A 21,888-nucleotide genomic window follows, 5' to 3' on the forward strand; every position below is an offset into this window, starting at 1 on the left:
CTTCTCAGATCTCTTTTGTGAACTGATATTTTTTTCCTTTTTGTATGCGAGAAAGCTGCAGGCTGTCCAATTTGAATTAAATGCTTCAGGATGCTTTGTATATGACCCTCGTTGCCAGGTATGAGCAGCTTAAATGCATGGGCCAACATTTTATGCTTATCTATATGCGTGTATTTACTCTTTTTAAACCAACTCTTGCCAAATGAGAAGGAGCGAGCATTCCCTTGCTGGACATTCACACTTCCAGGTTGTTCAGGTGGCTCTGAGGGGCACATTTGGGGGTTTTGTGCAGGACACTGGGAATGTCCACCCGGCAGAGCAGGCAAGGCGTGCCAGAGCCACCAGGGCCACGGCGTCGCGTTGTCCTCAGCACAAGCGAGTTTGGCACATCCGCTCAAGCGTGCCGGCATTGCGGAGGGACGAACTAATGACAGTATGAGGAAATCTTCCCTTGTTGCCCTCTCACTCAAGTTACCCTTTTTGGCAATAAAACATGCCAAAAATTTATGTAAAGAATCTGAGAGGCCTTTAAAAGGACACAGAGAGGTTGAAACTTATCCGCGAGCCAAGCAGCTCTCAGGAAGTCGTGGCCCAGCAAAACCTTGCCAGGACGTTAGCCGCATGGGGGCCTTTTTCACTATTTTTGACCTCATTTACTCTGGTGTATTATCTCTGAGTTCTCAGGGTCAGCCTATGTAGGTCAGGGATTCATTGACATAGATGTTCATCTCTCTTTTTTACAAGAAAAAAAAAAAAAAGGCAGGGGGAGAAAAGAGAAAGTGGGTTGGACAGATTGACAGAAGGCCCCAACAACCATGTCCAGAAACCAGGCCTGTGAGAGGCCATAAGTGCAGGCATGGTAGGGGGGGAGGGCATGAAGGAAAGGAAAACGTGCTTCAAGGGGCCCTTTGAGCCAAGCAGTGGAAAAAAACATGCATGTGGGAGCTGATTGGGAAGTACTTCACCTGGGCCATCCCCACACAGACCTGGGCCTACTAGCCTGGCAGCACAGAACTGGAGACATGGCACGCAAAGAGCACCAGCTTGCTCCTATTCTTACCATGTCAGACTCTCATTTGCTTTATGAGAAAAACTCATCAGCCAGAACACTTCCAGGCAGAAGGTTGTGGAGAAGCAGAAATGTCAGTGAAGGTTTCTCAGTGAAACACTGCCTCCTCTTGGAGCCAGTTCTGTGTGCTAAAATGGGAAAAATGAGAGTGGTCCTGCTTTGAGTTTTGAATTTTCAGATGAAGAGACATGTATCTGATGGTGCTATAGGGTTTCAAATCTCAAAAGCAGACACAAAAATGGCATTAAAAGGATTTGCTATTTTACAGTGTGTTTTCCAGAAAGCAGAAATAAAGCCCATCTCGTACAACATGTTTTATGAGCTTACTCAAATGATGGATGCTGGTCCAGATCCAGACTGCACCAAATTCCCAAATGTAATTTCTCATGTAGTTCATTTTGCAATCTCTTGGCAATGAGCTGCCACTAGTCCTGGCCATGGAGGTGGCAGTCACTGCCTGACGGGCCAAGCAGACCTGGGGCTGTGTTGCTCTTCCAGCTAGCTGGCTTCAATAAAGTTACGCAGAGGATTTAATTATCCTAGCCATGTACTAGGTTATCCCCTGTGAAAATAAAGGGAAATGCAATGGATTTGTCAATTTTGTGCTTTGATGCAAACATGTTTTGCATTCAACATCCCTAGACTATATTTATCAAGGGTCCAATTTTGAAGTTGCTTGGCCAAGATCAAGGAAGATTTTGCTTAGAAAAGTGGGGAATTAAAACCTGATTTCCCAAAGCCATGCACTAACTCCACCCTCGCCAGTCGGGACTCATCCACACTAAATATAAATCAACATTTAACAAGGAACAAGATAGCTTTCAGCCATAGTTGTCATCAAGAGGTACAAATGGCTCTTCCACTTTCACCTACCTCATCTAGCTCTTTATAACTAGCAAGTCCTTCATCAGAAATACCACTGGAAAATATTAAATGTGACTTCTTTGTGAACTGTTCCATTTGTGCCAGCTCCTGCAGAGTCATTCATTTAAATAAGTAGCTATGATGTTGTTTTCTTCCATCCGTTTCTCTGCCTAGACAGATACTTAATACAGTTTTGCCTCCTTCCTCCGCTAGTTGGCTGGTGTATTTAGATGTTACAGAAGAGATTTTAAACATTTTGAATGCTTTCGAGGGCCAAGATCTCAGGCTGGTAGCCACTGGGGTATCTGGAATATAGAAGTCAGTCTGACTAATTCAGTCCTGCTCATCTGTTACTGGAAGCTTTTCTGCTAAATTCAGGCTTACGATCAGCCTGTTAATGTTTACAATGTGGCTCTTTTGGAATAGATGGGAAGGATTTGCAAAGTGAATGTGCCTATAAAATCTCGTATTTACATGCATCATTTGAGTGATTGTGTGTGCAGAAGGACAATGACGTGAGTTGTTTCCTATGCAGTGTATTCAGCAGTCTTTTTCATGCAGCAGCGTGGGCACAATGGGTTTTTCGGGGCATTCATTGTGCCCTCCTCTGTAACCCGCCTCACACAGCTTACAGCAACTTGATGCCAGTGTGTTAGACTTCCTCCATGCCGAGCAAAAAAATGCACCAAGCAAGGCTTGGAAATCTGGCCAGGTAGGGCATTGCTGTAGCACCTGGGCAGGCATCCCATCGACTTCTGACAAGGCTGTCTGCAGTGGATTGTGCTCCGGCCCTCCACATCCAGAGACAGAGCTGTATGGCTGCTGTCTGCACCTCTTCTGGGTCTTGGGGTTTATTTTCCCCAGGTCCTTCAGTTGTTTAAAAGGCTGTTTTTAGAAAGAGTCTGTGCTTGGGAAGGGCACATCCTTGTTGTGGTTATGAACAGGGAGATCACTGCTGGATGAGAGCCAGGTTCAGCTGCAATTAATAGGTAACCATGCTGCGAAAAGTCCAGTGGTGAAGCAGAACGAGGACCCTGGTGATGTGGGTTTTATCCTTGGCTGTTTTCCAGAACACTTTGTAACTGAGGTACCAACTCATGCCCTTCTCCTCTCCCAGCCTTTGCCCCTCTGGTCCTTCCGTGAGGGCACAAGATGGGTGGCTCATGCTCATTCACATGGGCTGAACGGCACCCAGCACACAGAAGCTGATCTGAAAACTCTGGAAGCTGTTGTCATACAGGTAATATATTTGTAGTATTGGCCGACCATATATATCTAATGAAACCTTTAGGCTAAAGAAGCTCTAGCAGCAGATAGATGCAAATCTCACTCCCAAAATTTTATATAGGATTTATTTCTTGATCTAATAATAATACAGTTTCACAGATCTATAATTCTTTTTCTATTCTGTTCCAAAATACTTTCAAAACATTTATTGCTAAGGTCTTACACCAGCCCTGAACGGTAGATACCCATCTCATTCACTTACATTAATTGACCTACTGTATTAAAAATAAATAAATAAATAATCTGCATTCAGTTCTACTCAGTGATGAAACCCTCTTGTCACTGCAACGGAAATTAACCTTTTGTCAACAACTGTTAACAGGAGGTTTGCAAAGACCCTGACTTTCCAAACTGCGGAAATAGCAGAGAAGCAGCAGTACTCTGACATCTGAATTTTAATACACCAACTCCTTAGGAAGCTTATCAGAAGGGTAGGGGGAAGTATTTGTGCAAAATGCTTTTATTCGACTGTTTTCTCTCCATTCAAAGAGAGTAGTTGCTCTAACAATGGCATGAATCCAGTGTATCGGTGAGTTGTATCCCTTGAACTCCAACTTACAGAACAAAAGACTTCTAAGAAGCATCCATGCAGCAGATGTTTAGTTATCTGAAGTGTCAGAATGCCAATTAGATATTGAACATGGCAGGAGGAGGGTGGAGTTTCCAAAACAAATGAATGATGAATAGGAACAGTTCCCGAGTTTGGTCTAAAGTCCTGCTGTTCTTTTGTAAAATGATTTGTGGCAAATTTGTTTTGTCACTGAGGCATAGTTCCCCTTCAGGATTTAAGTGATTTTTATAATCACTCCAAGGAAACTTTAAAAAAAATAATAATAATAAAAGAAAGAATATGAGGATAGAATACCCTATTTGTTCTGAAGAACAGGCTCTAAAAATGAACGTGATTTAAAGTGTAACCAAATAATCCTGTCTTCCATGTGGTTCATACATAGGGGCTACTCCCCCACAGTGAAATCCTAGCCTTGTATTGAAATAGAGGATTCTTTTTGGGGGGTCAAACATGAATGGATTTAGTGAAAATTCTTTGTTTCAGAGATTAAATTTAAAATTTAATTTTAATTTGGTTGCTCCTCAGTGCCAGGGTAATCTTGTACAGCATGAAGGGGGTTAAAAAAAAATCAACTGGGTTACAAAATGCCTCTATAGCTGACTTGTATTTTTATTGTCATTGACCTCAGTAAATCATTGTTAGAAATTAATATAACGTGGACATTTTTAGTTCAGCGTTTTACGTGGCATTGGGTTTAAAATAGTCTTCTCTGACTTGCAAAATGCTCTGGATTATTCTTGCTTAATAATCACAAACAACTTGTAAATGTACTTAGGACAACTAGTTCTGTGTGTGTCTCTGTCAAATAAGAATAATACTGGACAGTATAAAATACCAGGCAAAGCAGCAGAGAGGAAATTGGACTTGCATTGACTTAAATAAGCAAGTGCTGTGACAAAATTGTTTAGTTCTCTTTTGACCTTTTGAGGTCACGTTTGACTATTTATGCTATCTCCTAATGCTCTACTTCGCCCTGCCTGGTAACAATTATGTGTTTATGCTGTTCTTTGCCTTCCCAGTTGGTATATTAAACAATTGCTAATTACTGCATAAAAATATACATTCCTGTTTTGGAGCTTCCTGTAAACAGCAAGCTACTTCCAAATACCTTATTTAAACAGCTGGATGAAAACCTGCATGTTTTATCTATTTTGGTTTATTTTTGGTTTATTTGTTTAAAATTACATATAAGCCGAAATATTAAAAATTGACATAAATTGATTTTCCATCCAGGTATTGACTATACAGAATTAATAGCAAAAACTATTCTGGGGAGGGTGGAGACAAAGCTGAATGATTTAGGCAGATCGAGATTTTGTTCTTGGTAGTGTTAACAGAGGAAAAACTCAGCTGAGCACAAGATTAGCATATGTTTTGTGATCATCTTTATTAAGGGAGGTATTTGGCACTATTTCCTAAGGTGGAGTATTGCTAAGTCTGAGCGTAAAACCTCTCTTACAGTCCTACGTATGGCCATTCCTGTCAACCTCAATGGAAAAGGCAATAAGAATTAAAGGTTTCAGGACTTTCTTTAAGAACTTGATCTTATAAAGTGCTGAGTGAGTTCTGCTGTTTCAGAGCGTTCTCCATTCCCATTGATTTCTACAGATGTCACTTAATTCAAAAGGCCACCAAGCCAAAGCTTTAAAGTACAGCTAATTTGAAGTTGGATCTTGAGACTCATAGTTAAGTACTCCAGTGAAAGAGATTTGATATTTAAGATATTTGGAGATCTCATCTTCTACTAACTCCATAAAAGCAGTTACCGAATACTGGTAATACTTACTGGTGATAAGTTTTATGTAAGGTATCTGGAAAACTTGATTTATTTCTTCTTTTTTTTTAATTATTTTATTGTATGTCATGTAGTTCAGTGCTGCAATTTTAAAATTGTTCAGGCAACTTATAGTTTCTCGCATGCGGAGCCAGAGCCAGCAATTTCACCAATCTCAGTATCTCAATGCATTTCAATAAGATTGTTAAGCACCAAATGGGTCATGCACTTTGCCCACCTGGTTCTTTGTGCTAGTGCTTAAAAGCATTGAAGTCTCATGGAAAATTGTTTACAAAATACAAATTCTTGTCTTGCACTCTTAGTTTATGGACTCTACTTCCAAACTGAATGTTCCTTTAGAAAAAATTAGTTTGTGAAAATGAAAATGCCAGGTGAATCATCTGCTTCCTGGCTAGACTAAATCTTTCCGCTTTTACTTTTAAAAATGTATGCAAGGGCAAATTGTTCAAAGTGAGCATTAGTTGTGTCTAACCAGCTCAAACATGTCTAGTTTTTCAGTTAACCACATAAACGAATCCCTGTTGAAAACTGAACATGTCTCTTGCTGTCTTGTACTGAAATTAAATCAACACTATGTCTTTTAATAGATCATCTTAGTAATACAGCAGCGGAGAACAAAGAGATATGACATGCACACCCCAAATCAAGTATGCCAACATAAACTGACAGAATCTCTGCACTCGATGACGTTACAGTACGTAAAGCAGTGAAATGGGACAGGAAAGCCATTTCCCATGCTATTTCCTGATTTCCTGCTCTCTGCATTCCTGCACATAAACCTTTAATTCATTTCAGAATGCAGAGGTCATGACAAAAAGTCAGAGGATAAATATACCCTTTTGACAAACAGAAGGTTGACAGCAATTTTTACCCGAATGTTTCTGAGGCCAGGTGTTTCCCATATACTGTATTGAAATGTGTACCTCTAAATGTGTTGTTAGTATTTTAACTGTAAACACTCTTAAGCATTATGCTCAAAAATAATTTCTCGGTGGAAAGCAGTAACATTCACATCTGTATTTGTGCAAGACCAGTGGTCTATAATACCAAAGAGATCTGGTGCTCCAGTGAGCTAGGGATTGCACAGTATAAAACAAATGTCCCATTTGAACACCATGTATGGCAACTAATTACACATGTAATGTTCTCTTAGTATTAATCAAAGCAGATATGTGAATATTTTTTGAGTAGCACAGCTGCTATCATGAAGGAGATACCAGTGTTGAAAAAGAAGCACCCTGCTCTCACCAGTATCCTGCCACTCCTGGGGTCCACAGAAGACAAACACGGACTCTAGGGCAGAGTCCCACAACAGTGGGCTCTATGTACCCTTTGCAGCCTGTCAAGCCTTTTATAAATGCACAGAAAATAAACTTTTAATTGTGGAAGCTGTGGCAGCTACAAGGATTCCCTGGATGTGTATGAGAGGCCAAGGCTGAGAGCCATCCAGAGAGCACGCCGGAGCCCGGGGTGTCCTCCCCCTGCGGCCAGGCTGTTCACCCATTAAACCTTCCCCCTGTGTACAGTATTTTGGAAACTTTTGTTGGCCTTCATGTCCTGCACAGCTTAATATCTCAGCAGCACTGCACATTGCAAAACTGCATTTGCCTCTGTGAAAATATAGCAGGGTGAGAAAACATTCATTTTGTCAAGATCGGTATGTGTAAGATGCACTTGTTGGCAGGTGTCACAGAATCACAGAATCATGCCTGCTCTAAGGAACCTGCTTTGGCAGGGGGGTTGGACCCGATGATCTTTCGAGGTCCCTTCCAACCCCTACAATTCTGTGATTCTGTGAATTTACTGCAAATATTCAATTTCTATAATATCCATATTTAATTCTGCTAATAGCAACTGCAAGACATGCTCTCCTAAGAATTTTTCTCCCTGTTTACAGACTCTTTACTGTCCACACCTGCAAAGTATGAATGAAAAATGGGGTAAAATAATAACAAATCCAAATGAAGGAGAGGAACCACCTAAAAGTTTGCTGTGATTGCCTCACATGACAAAGAACTACCAAATGCTTTCAGTATATTGATCTTTGATTGAGTTTCAGCATAGCGAAAATGATTTAAATAATATAACTTGGAATCCCCAGGTCATTACATTGAAGTTTTTTTTTTTATTATTCTGGTTCCTGGTGAGAACACTCTTGTTCTCATACTCAGCAGGAGAATGCATACATGCACCATCCCACTGCTGTCACCACTGTGAAGCAAACGAAATGTCGTACTTGCAGCGTGGTCCTTTGCTACCATCCCCTATAGAGAATGGATGGCAAAAGAAAAATGTGTTCATAATCTTTACCTGTTCTATTTAGCTTCTTTTTCAACCTTCTCAGGAGTGTATATTTGTAAAGCTATCCCCGTGCTGAGGATTTACAGCCATACATGGGACACAACTGAGTTTCACACAAGAAGGGAAGGGTGGCTGGCAGTGAGGAGCTGTTATTGCCCAGATAATTGCGTCCTGCAATCAAAACCTCTGAACTTTTCTTGAAATGAATTGATAGCAACTGTCTGAATGTCATTGGCTCCCTGGCATTAGCCCTCCTAGCATGCATCTTCCAGAGTGACTTTTCCCCTTGAAAATTAAAGACTATTATCCTGCTTAGTCTCATACATTAGGTCTCCCAAGGAACATCTGTGAATTGCTGGGCCTTAATTTGGCAAGGGTGTTTGTAATGGCTGACCTACTCAAACACCCTCTGCAAAAGGTAAATCCTGTGTATAGCTCCAGCCTGTTTCAAAACTTGTTTGATGAAGCCTGGAAAATACTATGGAAATAATAAAACAATACTCTTTGCACATAATTATTATTTGCTTTAGAAGTCAACTTAGTTTCATTAGATATCAAAGTTTGAAAGCAGCCTTCAAAGACAACCCTCCTTGCCCCCATTCCCGAATAAAATGTGAAGGAGATAAATAGATTAGGGTCCTGTTTGCATATTGATAAGAAAAAGTACATTTACATCAATGTAACCACATATCTTATCACAGCCATTACAGACTTCAAGGTCTCTATTAATATGAAGGGAGGGAAAATCTTCAGTGGCGAAATCAGTGAATTCAACAGGGTGGTTTTGGTCCTCTTCAGTTTTTATGATGTGATGTGAATTACTCTGTCATGGGTTAAATGAATTTGTGGTATCCTCTCAGATTATTCAACTGACCTAAGGCTCCTTAAATTCCTCATGTGCTTTAAAATGACTCATGCACAGAAATGTTTCCCCTGATTTTTGCAGCAGGGCCACTCTGGTTTCTGTGAGACTGGACCTGGTGTTTTGTCTGTGCTGTAAGGAAGACCTTACAGCCTCTTCCCACAACGGTGGGCTTTGATTTTTAAAAGATTTTCAGCTAGTAGGTGACAAGGGATATACAAAGGAAACATATATGATAAACTCCACAGGATAATGAGGAACTACATGAAATTCTGGCATGTTTCTGGCAATTTTTAATGGATTCTAATGGCTGTAAAGCAGGATATGGAGTGTTATTTGGGGTTTGTTTCTCTTCATTTCTTATGATTTAAATCCAGAACCTTGAATCGTGATGTGATTGCTTGGAATGCATTTTCAAGTGTTGTGTTAAATTTTGTGAAACTAGAAAAAGTAGAGAGGGAGAAGACCTACTAGATTAAGAATTTTCTTTTCCTTTCAATACCATCTCCAGCGGTCTGGCTAAAGAGGTGGGAGGGGATAAGAAGAGGACTTCCTCAGGTGGTACACTGCAGCCTCCTTGGTGACAGGGTTAGGCTGAGGGCTAGAAAATATTTTGGTTTCTTTAAGACATCTTATGACATCTTTCTGAGAAAAGCCACCGGCCTCTAGGGACCAGGTGCCTTTCTGAGCACTGTTTCTGTCTTGTCAAATGAAAAAATCACTATAACCCCTTTCCCAAAACAAGGCATTCATAGAGGAATAACTGTAGATAGGAACTTGCTGACATTATTAGGTCTCTTTGAGTTTGCTCTGGACATGCAGCAATCCCTGAAAGCCATTCTCATTTTCTTACTATTTAATGGTCTACTCTAAGACAATGGTAGTCTCACACTAACTGCTGTGTAACATTTTTATTGTTGCTGTTATTGACAATTTTATTAGGGAGTTTATGGAGTATTAAACAGCTTTCTTCTCAGTAAGGTGAGGACCTCTCTGGGACAGGACAAGTCAGACTGACCTGAGGGACTGTTGTCGGTTTTAGGTACATAATGCATGCTCCGTCTTTAAGCTGCCAGTTTAGCATCTTTCGTTGCCATCAGTTTCTGGCCATTTTTTTTTCCAAATGTCTGCAATCCACAATGTGGTTATTATCTGACCCCAACCTCCTCTGGAGTAATATGTAATTAACAGATGAGTTACAGGCTGTGAAACAGTTCTGCTGATGCACTCTGGAATAATAACTTACACTGGGAAAGCAAGTCTGAAACGTTTTAGGTGCTACCTGTAGAACTGGCATGACAAGGAGGTGCTTTCCGTGACAGACTCTTATGGCTTAAATATACCAGCACAATGACACTGTCATGAAAACTGTGCCCAGGGTCCGCTTACTGCCTTGCATGTCTTCAGCTCACAAACTGGTTGTAACTATGAACAAACCCCCGTGTTTGCCCCTGGCAAACAGCAGTTTATGACATTGACATAAACCATCAAGCCTTACCTGCTACAGAGAAAGGACAAATAGATTTTATTCTCTGCTCCTGTGCACCAAATTTGAGGTTCTGCTTTATTCTCCATCTAACCTTCAAAACAGAGAGGTGGTCCTGTTGACTCTAAATTCACGAACAATTGTGTAGATGAGAAAAGCTGTCCTGCATATATTCTGCAAGGCTAAAAGGAGTAAAACGGTATCTTAGACACTGGAGTAATCAGGTACAATTTAAAATATGTTCCAAAAGATGGATTGTGTCCCAAATTTGGCAGAAATTTGGCACTGCGATTCACAGAAACCTACTGAAATGAGAATAATTCTTGTAAGGTCTGAACCAGGTGCAAGAAACAGAACTTCAGGGCACAAAAATGCTTCGTTGTGTGGCTGCTTCTCAGAGTACAAACTCTGTAAAGGAAGTTCTTCTGTTAATTTTTGTAATGCTGTAAGGTAATGTCAGTACTGGATAAGTTCCCAATACAGTAATTTAACTTCAAAATGCACTTAGTTTATTTCTCTGTAAGAAAATTATCAGCAGCACACAGCTCTGTTCCCACTCTCACATAGGCTAGATGTCACAAATTATCTTCTGAAGGAATAGAGTTAGTTTTTCTATACATATTAGTGTATTTCAGAAGATTAGCACATCGTTGAAAACGCACAACTTCTATTGCTTCTGTTGGCTCCAAGAAATCATTGGGGTACCGTCTCCTTCGCTAACTCTTTAGAGGAAATGTTGTGTAATTCAAAAACAAAAATGCATGGGAACTAGTGGCATATGAGTCTTCACAAGCTCAGGGCTTGTATCCACTGTAGATAAGTGTGTTTTTCCCAAATCTCTCAACCTCCTGAGTCTGCAGAATTGGGCCAGAAAATCTCATTTGAAAACAAATGGTTGCTTTTTTGTTTTATTTAAGTTTAATAACACGTTTTAGATCCAGACCAAGTAGCATTCTCTCATCAAGTTTCAGAGCGCATGTAAATATGAAAGTGGTTTATACCTGGGCTTCACCAGAGCTCAACCAGAGCTCACTGAAATTATGAAAGCATGACAGCAAAGACAGATCTTCTTCAAAGGGCTTTGGGACAGCTCTCTGAGTTTTCAGACCTCCAGGGCAGGCTGGCAGTTTCACTCCCAAATTGCATAGACATTTCCCAGACCAGTAAATGAGGATGGAGAAGGGGAGTTGCAAAACGTTGCTTTAATTCAAACTACAGAAAACCATAAGGGGGGATAGGGGAGAGAAATTTCCACTTCATTTCTATTTCCCTTTCTCTGCTGAGGTCCGTATTATTTTTGGACGACCAGTCTGTGAGTCTTGGCATTGAACATCTGTAGCTGTACAGGCCAGCTGTACTGGGACCAGGGCAACTGGGACTCCTGGTTCCTTCCCACCCAGCTGGGAGCCAGGATGAAGGTCTCCAGCTCAGAGCAGATCTCTCTAAATCTCTTTCCCCCTTCCTAGAAAACAGGAGAGTTGTTTCTACTGGGAGGGTGGCCAGCAGAGCAGCCAGCAGAGCAGCATCTCGTTCATTCAGTGACTACTTAAGACTAAGGCACCCTAGTTATGTATTCAGGATTTCTTTTTTTGGAGGCTGAAGGGAATTTAATGTCTTTGGGAGAGGAATTTCTAAATCCCGGATGTCAGTGTTGCGAGAAGGAAGTTGTGGGCTTTGTTCAGCTCTTCATCTGACTTGGTTTTCCTGTCCAGCCACCTCTACAGCTTCTGGTTTTGTCCTTTTCTCTGGACAGTAAGAGATTTGGTGTCCCTTCTGTGCATTATCTTTCTCAGCTCCAATGGTACAAACTGAGTGCAGCATTTCTATGCAGATACTGTTTTTAATGTCAGTGATGATTTCTTTCAGTGTTGATTGTTTTCTGCCTGAAACAACCACCAGGAGCTAAACAATAACAGTTGGTGGTTTTCATATTTTTGTTGTCGTTGTTCTGTTTGTGTGTGTGGTGTGATATTTAACATTCAATGCAAGAGCTGTAAAGAAATTACTATCTAGGAAATGGTCAGACACGAAAACAAGTTTTGTGACCTTCCTTCTTCCTCTCTCCTTCACAAATTGGGTAACACAAAGGAATTCAGCTCAGGGCTTGCGCTTTAAACATTTGTGACAGTTTTCAATTTCCAAATTTCCCCTGAAAAATAATGAAGTGACTGTAGGAGTGTTGTGGGTTCTGACACAAAGAAAACCTGCAAAACTGCTCTCAGAAAAATGATAGAAAAATAGGTAAAAACAAAACTTGTCTATATTTAACAAAGATCTAGCTGGAGCTTTAGAGAACTAAAAACCAAACCCCATGTATCAACAGGGGTTGATGTGTCAGCCTGTCCTTTCCAAACCAGATCTGAGTGAGGAGCTGTCCCGGGGAACAGGAAAGCAATGTTTTCAAAGTTTCCTTTTTCCGTCCCGCCTCAGAAAATCCGGGACTCCAACCTGAATGATTGTTTCATGCTAAATAATATTAGCATTTAAATGGCCCAGCATTGTAGTTCACAACAGGGTGAGAGTAATAGGAGGATGGCAGAGCTGGGTTCACACCTCTGTCCCTGGCCCTTGGTCTGGAGATCACTGCCTCCTCCTACCCTCAACCATGTACACAGGAGGCAGCACGTCTGCCCCTTTGTTTGAGCTTTTTGCCGGGATAATGAAGATCCCACTGCAGCTATAAAAGGCCAAAATCCTAGCCCTGTGTTTAGGTTTTGCTTACAACCATGTACAAGCTCATGTCTTCTGCTTGAGATATTGCTCTGATCAAGTAACCCACAACAAACTGCTTGAAAGATGTTTCAAAATTCTCTTTTTGCTTCATTTAATAAGCTTGACATGCTTTTGCCTATAAAGAGACTACACAGAATACATGTATACTCAGGTGTCCTTATTGTCACAGTTAATATGTTGCCATGGAGGAAGGCTGTTAATAAGAGGACATTAAATTAGATCACCTCTGTGTGCATTTATCTGCACCCAGCGCAGCTCCAGTCTTAAGGAGAAGGAGTTCTTGTGGGAAAGCAATTAATAGATGCAGGTGCACAGAAAAAAAATGCATTTCTTACACACCTCTGAAAGATGCAGATGGTATTCGGGCATATGCTACTCCTTGGCATGCTAATCACTTCACCAGATTTCACAGATACAAGGTGATTTATCTCACACAATTTTATAATTAGCAAAACTTTTTTTTTTTTCCAGAGTTGTCTTCAGGAGATAACAGAGATGCAGTTGTTTAAGAATGTAAATCATTTGCAGTTTGAGTGGAAGCCTGCTAAAGACATCATAGTCTTGTCTGATGCAGTGTCCCACAGCAGTCTGTCGGATACAAAAGGTGTCCTGATTCCAAAAAATCCTGAGGTCTTGGCACAGCTAAGAGTGGTGAGGGCAACCTGGGAAAGATTTAAGTGTGTGATTAGCAGGGGAGAAGCCTGCATTTAAAAGACTATGGATCTTCTGAAACATGGACAGGAGTCCACAAGAAGGGTCTCTGTGTCAATGAGAACTTCCTGCCTCAGGTCTATGGCCACGAAGATGAGACATGGATGAAATCTAAACCAGATCCTCAGTGCAGATAGATCCAATGCTTTTGTTTCTTTGTGTCGCATCTTTAGCAGCATCTCAACCCATAATACGTGAGTGTAAAGCACTGGCAGAAGAATTAATCCCATGAATGTGCAGCTGATAGGCTAAAGCAGAGGACTGTTATCCCAGCGCAGGCACCTCATGAGTGCAGGCTGGGAGCAGATGTGATGGCCGCAGCTGGCCGAGAAGTGTGCGACAGTGACTGAGCACGTAGCGGTTCGTTCGGGTTTCTAGATAACGTGGGGAGCAGTAACCCCTGGCCCAGAGATCAGAATACCAAAGATCATGGTAGTCGTGTCTTTAATTATGTATTTTTTAGTAAATAGGCCCTGAGCACAGTTTCACGTGACAGTAGCGGCCACGGAAAGCGGTCGCAGTGTATCTGTGAGGAGAGGCCCTGTGGGACCATCTCACCTATGCGGGGGTGACCAGCGGCTCCCCAGCCTTGGGAAGAGGGGACCGTAGGGTGTCCAGACTGCAGATCAGATCAGGGATTGGGCCAAGCAATGCTAGCTTAACATTAATACAAAATTAATAATTAAATGAATATGTAATTAATACACAGTGGCTCTCCAAGGAGACAGTTAACTCACTAAAATGGAGGAAGATGGTTTTAGGAGAAAGGTTTTTCTTGTTTGTCTGTTTGTTTTCCTTCCAACTTGAAGGAGTTAAATTTGCTTCTGGAGTGGGCAGAGCAGGGCAGGATCCGTCCCTGGGAGCGGGACCCTCCTTGGTGAAGGCCACCCCTGAGCACAGCGCCCCGGTGCCCAGGCGCCTCTGGGAGCTGTTTCATGTATGGATTTCCATCCTTTTGATTCCGTTAACGAGGTAGGGAGACTAATTATTAGCCTTTTGAATCTCTGACCAACCAATTCCTAGTCCGTGACAATGATTAGCACTTATTTTGCTTCATGGAACGACAGATGAAATATTTTATAACTGGAGGAAATTGCCCTCAGTTTGAAAACAAGAAAATTGAACCCCAAGGTCACCAGAATGACAAAGTCAGGTACAACACAAGGTTGTACATATATGTGGTAAAAACTCACATTGTGAACTGCGAGCTCAGTAAGAAATGGAACAAACCGTTTATTCTAGAAGTAAAATCAGTAAATTATGGAAAGAAAAAAAAAAAGCAAAAGCCCTTAATTCATACCTAATACATATATTAATACATATATTACACAGTAACAGTGTTTTAACAATGAGCAAATACAATAGGTAGAGCTGACTTAGGTACCTAAGTTTCCCTAAAAATTAGCGATTTTTTTAAATGACTCTTGGACTTCTAAGTTTCTTAGGATGTGTATTTAAATTAACTTGCTATAAAAGAAATGTACAGTATGTTTTCTGAGGTTTTGTGACAAAGGAGAATTAATTAAGGGCAACTTTTCTTTCTTTCTCTGCTCAGGCGTAATCCAGTCAAAATCTGTACAATAAATTTTGCTTCTGGGCTGAAATCCTGTATGACAGCTTGCAGCCCAGAGCGAGATTTCAGAGATGAGCCATGTAAGCCCTGAAAATAGGAGCTGATAATGATAACAATCACTGACCAACCTTTAACTATGCCTGCGCTAGTGTGTGTCACTATAATACAATTTTGTATGTTAAACAACAGATGTCAAACAGAAGAAAGGAAAGAGGCCTTTGCTTTTCTTCTGTTGTGGACCTTGTTCTTCCAAAGCAGCCATTTTTTCAGTTGCCATGACAGTGTTAATAGGAGTTTATCATTTTCCCATGCCTGCTGCATACTAATGAGGGATCAATTCATGAATGTTATCTGTAAGGCTAAGAAGGGTCCAGCGCCACAATCTCGGGTGCATTCAGTGCTTGGCGTGGCACCCCTGTTCGCAGCCCTTCGGCTGCAGCACAGTGTTGCACAGAGCAGGGTTTCTGCTCCTCAACTTTTATTCGTGGCAAGATTGGGATATGCAGCAGACCGACCGAATGACTGCATTGACCAAAAAGTTTGACTCACTATTTCCTGATTTGTCATGGGGAAAAACAGCTGTGAAGTATTCACAAAGATAAGGGAATGGCTTCAGATGTATGTCAGAGGGAAAGCCGAGATTTCTTTCATTTGGGCATAACTTTGGGAGCTGGAAACTTTTAAGTTTCTGGTATTTGAGCACTTCATTTTAGGTGGTCAGTAAAAAAGCAAATCACACCTTATGCAGGAAAGCACTGGGGCCTCAGATCATGCATTTCAGCAGTGTATTGTGTGCTGTGGGATTGATCCTGCCCCTGCCAGCCATTTTCCTCAACTCCCAGTGATGAAAATAGATGAAGAAACCCAGAGATTAGGAGCTGATTGGAGAATTGGTGGAGGTGCAGTTAAGCAATGATAAGCAGTTTTTCTTTAAAAGTTAAGGAAAATACTGCAAATTCCACACTGCAAAACACAGCATAGCAGCATACACTGGAAGATCTCTGTCCCACATAAAGGTTTTGGGATTTATTTCCTTCATCAGTTATCAGCTGCGCTGAGAAAAAGCTTTTGAATTAATTATTATTCATAATGATGTTATAATGTATTATAGGTAGCAAACTGAGAGCCAAATGAGCTACGTAAGACTTTTCAAATACATTTTTTATTATCATATTTCTCATTCCATTGATTTCTATATGTAAACCTTTCAGCTCTTTCCGTTGTGAGTTCTGGTTATATGGTTTTGTTTGTTTGTTTGTTTTTGCTGTTTTGGTTTTCCTTATAAAAAGCCAAAGAAGTGAGGGGACAGAGGTTTCCCCTTTTCTCCACACCCATCACCCCATCAATTATTTAAAAAGAAATCTTAAGGCATTTTGGGCTTTTCTTTTTTTGTTATTTGCAGTTGTTCTTTTATCATTATCTTCAGGAAGCAGCATTACCATGTTGCAGATAAGAGGCACATCCAGATGTGCATATCAAAGGATGAACAACTACTTATTAAGAAAAACTTCTTTTACGCCAAGCAAGGTTCAAAGGAATAGTAAAGTCTATGGCATAAGCGACAAAACTGTCTGGCAATCCTGTGCATTGTCAACCTAATGCACAGAACTGGGAGAGAAAACACTTTCATCAGAAAGAAATGGTGGCGAAATGCATGTAGAAAGAAGAAAAGGCACTCAGCTTAAAGGGCAAACACTCTTCTAAGCAGTGACAATTTTAGCCATTTTCTTAATGCTTGTGCAATTAAAAAAAATCACCATAATTTATATTAAAAAAAAAAAAGTTAAAGTACCTTTGTTGAAACGTTTATATATATATATATATAAATTAGCTTTAACAGAACGTTCTGAAAGTATTCAAAGTCTTTCATGCCTATATCAAAAGATGTGTTACACCCACTTTAACTATACAGAATATTTATTCATTTAGGTGAAAGGCAGATTAAGAGACTTGTGTTCTTGTTTGTATGATACTGGGAAATGTATGAGATTGCAATGAATGTACGCATATGTATGCAACATATTCAGGTATTATTTGTCATCTTCAAAACGGATTGTGTTTTCTCTTTAAAACAAAAGGAAACACATATTTAATTGGATGCGGAACTATGCAGCTCTGTAATCATGGCATAGGTTGGAGTTTAGGTCTGGACTTGGAGTGATCTGAAACAGGGTGATCCCTTCTCCAGCTCTGCTGAGTACAAGCAGTGCCTTGGGTGCCCCTGACTCTGCCTTGCTGAATGAGCACAGCACACAGACAAGGTGATGTTAAATTGTTTTACTGATAAATTGGTTGCAAACACACTTTTTTTTTTCTTTTTCTTCCCCACCTCCTAATAAGCCACAGACAGTGCAAGAAAACTCCTCCTCCTTTCTTTGTGGTTGCCTATCACAGGCGTAAGGGGGCAAGGAGAAGATTTAAGGAAGTGCTGCTCCTTCTTATTCACTCCCAGGATTTGGTCACTGATATAGAGTTTTATTTAGCACACTCAACTTACACTGGAGCTAAAGTAATGAATTAACCTCCATTTCATGTTCAGTGTTAGAGGTTTAAATTTGCTAAAGCGGGTGAAAAATCAGTTTTTGTTTTTTTTTCCTCTCTCTGTTTCACTGTATTCAACCAAAAGGTTGGGAAGATGTCTGCAAGGAGGGACTGTATTGTATTAGGTGGAATCACTGCTTTCTGATAGTCTTTCTCTGTCGATGCAATAGCTGGACTCTGAATGTCCAAACCAACATGCCACATTTAGGGCCTGATGCATGTAAAATTGCTGTTGGGGTTCAGAAGTCCAAGATTTGCTTTGGGGGGGATGTGTGTTGAGGTGAGCAGAATACACTCAGGAATCATCTTGCAAAGTGCTGGGTGAAACTCAGTTGCAAGCAGACATATTGTTCATAGCTATTTGAAAGACCTTTTAACAGATTGATCGTTTGTAATCAATCTTTCATTGTGAGTAAATTGAAATAAAATCATATTCAGATTCCCATCCAAGCAACAGCAGAAAATACGATAGTTTAGCACCTGGTACAATCATTCCAAGTTCCCAAGTTTTTGTTGTTTTTTTTTTTCCTTTTTAGCTCTGTTGAAAATATGAGATTGCATAATGCACTGCAGTTTATATAACATCTTCACATGGCTTTACATTATAATTTCACATCAGTTTTACCTCAGAGTTTCTAACAGGTCAAGTAACCTTCTGATTTCATTTAAAGTTTCCATTATTCTCTCCTGAAAGGGAAAATCTAGCTCTTGTTTGGACAGCTTTGGTAACTCCAAAGAAAAAATTGGGCATTATAGTGAATACAAAAGATTCACTTTCCATGCATTAGGCTTTTCAATTGCTTTCTTAATGCAAAGTTGGACAGGATAGTATAGGCAAGAAAAAAAAGATCATTTTGTGTCCATGGTCAGATGTCAATATTGACAAAAATAAATGGAATGTAACAATAGATTCTTGCAAAGATGAAGGTCATATGACCAAAATGTCTAACTAGACCTTGCACTATAGCTGTATCTTATTGCTGTTTGTGAAAAATTGTTATTTTTTGTAGTTTTCCCCCCGTAGTTTAAAACATGCAAAAAGAGAGCACGTCTAGAATTTTTAAATTAGCCCACTTTAGGCAATAATATTGAAGGCAAATCAGAAATGAAGTACTTAGAGAATTAAAAATTAAAAGAAAAAGAAAAAAAGCCTAGGAAGGTCAAGAATGTCCATCCCCATTGAGGTCTGTGCACATCATTCCCATCTGCATTTTTCAAAATTTCTTTCTTCAAAACTTCGATGATGCAAGCTGCTGCCTCTGCCCTGGGGGAATGGGCTGAGTTCCAGTTTGTATATTGGCTTAATTAGTGATAGTCTGAAGGGTCATTGTGTCTTAAACTGAGCATTTTCTTCACTTCAGATTTTCTTGCCTAAGTCAAACTATTTATGAAATCAGCCTTTGAGATTCTTCTGTTTTGTTTTTTTTTTGTGTGTGTGTGTGTGTGTGTTTTTGGTTTTGGTTTTGTTTTTTAGTTAACATCATTGTTTTAAACTCAGAACACAAAGATATTACTTAGATGCTGTTCAGCATTCAAGCCTTTTCCCCTAGAGATATTTCCCAATTGTGGCAGCAAAATGTAGCCCTGCATAGTAGCTTCAATCTGGCTGAAATGTATGTCTGTGTAGATAACTTCTGACCACATCTGTAGTATCACTGAAAGAGTGAACAAAGATTACATGTCAAGCAAATCCTGCTTTGGTTCACAGAGGTAATAGAAAACTTCATTCATATTTACAAATTATTTGGGCCCTTTGATTCAGAGACTTAAGAATTTTGAAGTGCTGTAATTTATTTAGTATACAAGTTCAGTTTCTCTCCTTAGTGCTGCAGCATCTCGTCATTGCTGTTCCTACCTCTTTTTCTCTTACTATGTAAAGGTCTATAATACAGGCATCACTTGTTTATCTGAATGCTTGGATATCTCTTGTGAGACTAAAAAATAAACCCTTAGACCCCCATTGTTCCCTGTTCAGAAATATGGATAGATACACAATGTAAGCCAATTTTTAAAAAGGACTTTTAATTTGTGGCTGATTTAAAGATTTCATGAAAGCTATTTTCTCAACATGAAATATTTTTTAAAAACAAATTACTAAATTTTTGTTACCACTAAAGTCTGAAACATTCCTTGTGTCTTTTCTTGTATGTGGAAAAATCGACCGTCAACTTAACTCCTGAGGACAAAGCAGTAGGAAAGGTTTCCTAACCATAGCATTGTCCTTCCAGAGCACTGAACAGCCCCACCAAGTTTGTTTCAATTACGCTGCTATTTCCTAGCTGAATCCAAAATATTTCTTCAAAAGGCTCGTCTGGTTGAGGGTCATGATCATAGGTGGAAGGTCAGTTAGTCATTTGCTGAGACATTCACTTCTCACTCTAATAATCTTTCATAAATCTTAAAGGAATGCAACAGTTTATGCCAGAAGTAGGGGAGGTGGATGGGAAGATGGGGTAAAAACATTTACACAAAACACATTTCTTCAAATACAGTAAGTATCAGTTTTTCCTCTTTGTTGCTGTGAAAATGAGTTTGTTTTCTCACTTCCAAAAATGAAGCAACTACATTGCTCCTAAGAACAAGAAGCTTCTGTCCAGCCCAGGCAGGGTCTGCCTGGAGGCTTAGGTCAGCGTGCATATATTTGCTGGTTACATGCACATACATGTGCATACAATTGTACTGGTTTTATTGTCCTAGTACAGCTATCCTCATGACATACAGAAAATAAGACTGTGGGAAAGATCCACCTGAAAATTCAGCAAAAAACACATGTGCATCCTTAACCAATGTCCTTATAGGCAATGTCAGGCTACAGGGGGGTGCTCCAAACTGCGACCTCCTCTCTGACCACCAACCAGACCTCAGATGCTATTTTAACAGTGCTGCTAATTAATCATTTTGGGTAGAAAAGGGTGCCTGGTTTCATCCCTGATGGGAATCTTCGATGGGAAATTTCCAAGTACTGCCGATTTTAATGCAATACCAACATGCTTTTCAGACAGCTTCATTTCTCTGTTTCTGAATTTGAATAGTAACACTACAGGAAATTCTTATTCTAAATGCGACCAGTCTGGCTTCTGGATTGCAGTAAGTGAGCCTGGTGCTTATCTGATCTTGGTGTAAATACTGTGTGTCTGTCCTGGACGCCAACCAGGCTGTCACTGAATGACAAAAGAAAAGCATGTTAAATAGATGGTAAAATAAACTATTTATCAGATGCAAATAGCAGAGGAAAAAATTCTAGTGTACTGCTTGTTGTCCTGCAAAATGTACAGAAACTGTCTCAATGTTTCAGTTTTCTCATGTAGGTAGATTTAATTATATTCATTTTTATATTCATTTCACATGTTTGTTTGTTTGTTTGTTTTCTCACATGCAATACTTTGTAAAGTTTGTTAGATGAAAGCTGCTAGAAAAGATGTCAAATATTAGTACCAATATATCAGTATTGGCTTTGTTGCTGAAAAAAAATACTGACTTCATAAATCTATAGCTTATCTATGCTATAGATTTATCCACAGAAAGCACATTTTGGTTCCTCTAATAGAAAATATATGGGCTGATTTCCTCCTCATGATTATCAGCAGCATACAACAAAAGAGTTCTCCACAGTGTTTCTGAGCATGAATTTGATGATGAGGTGTGAAATGTTTCAGTGATTTGTTTTGTGTTTGTTCCTTTCATTTCTAGATCACTCATGACAAATAGCAATGTATCAGCAGTATGAGACAATTTACCACTGCATGAGCTAAAAGGTGAAAAATGTTCCATACATTTTATATCCCTTTTGTAGTCACTATACTGCACTAAAGATGACCGTGGGTCACAGTGCTTGTACTCAGCATAGTTTATGTGTTAATAACTTATTCGGATGATCTCACCTTATTTATTTTAGGGTCCTTAGATAAGGATGACTGTTGCCTGGGCTTTCTTCCATAACAACCCTTTTCTTGACATGATTCAAAAGAAAACAACCTGGGCTGAAGTTTTTTTTTTTTTTCCCCCCTTCTCAACTAAATGGATTTTTCCTTTGTTTGTACATGACAATTGAGGGGGGGATTTTACGCTTAGACTACTCATGTGACTAAGTCACAC

General features: G+C 39.9%; 1 long non-coding RNA gene across 1 annotated transcript in view; it reads left to right on the plus strand.

The window, feature by feature from the left end:
- Positions 1–4: 4 nt before the first annotated feature.
- Positions 5–21,888, plus strand: part of LOC308178838 — a 53,529-nt gene continuing 31,645 nt past the window's right edge. The window contains exon 1 of the long non-coding RNA XR_013939998.1: positions 5–21,548. This is a non-coding gene — a long non-coding RNA (uncharacterized lncRNA). The remainder of the gene's footprint in view (positions 21,549–21,888) is intronic.

This window comes from Anser brachyrhynchus, assembly GCF_964034855.1.
Source record: "Anser brachyrhynchus genome assembly, chromosome: 16".
Classification (NCBI taxonomy): Eukaryota; Metazoa; Chordata; class Aves; order Anseriformes; family Anatidae; genus Anser; species Anser brachyrhynchus.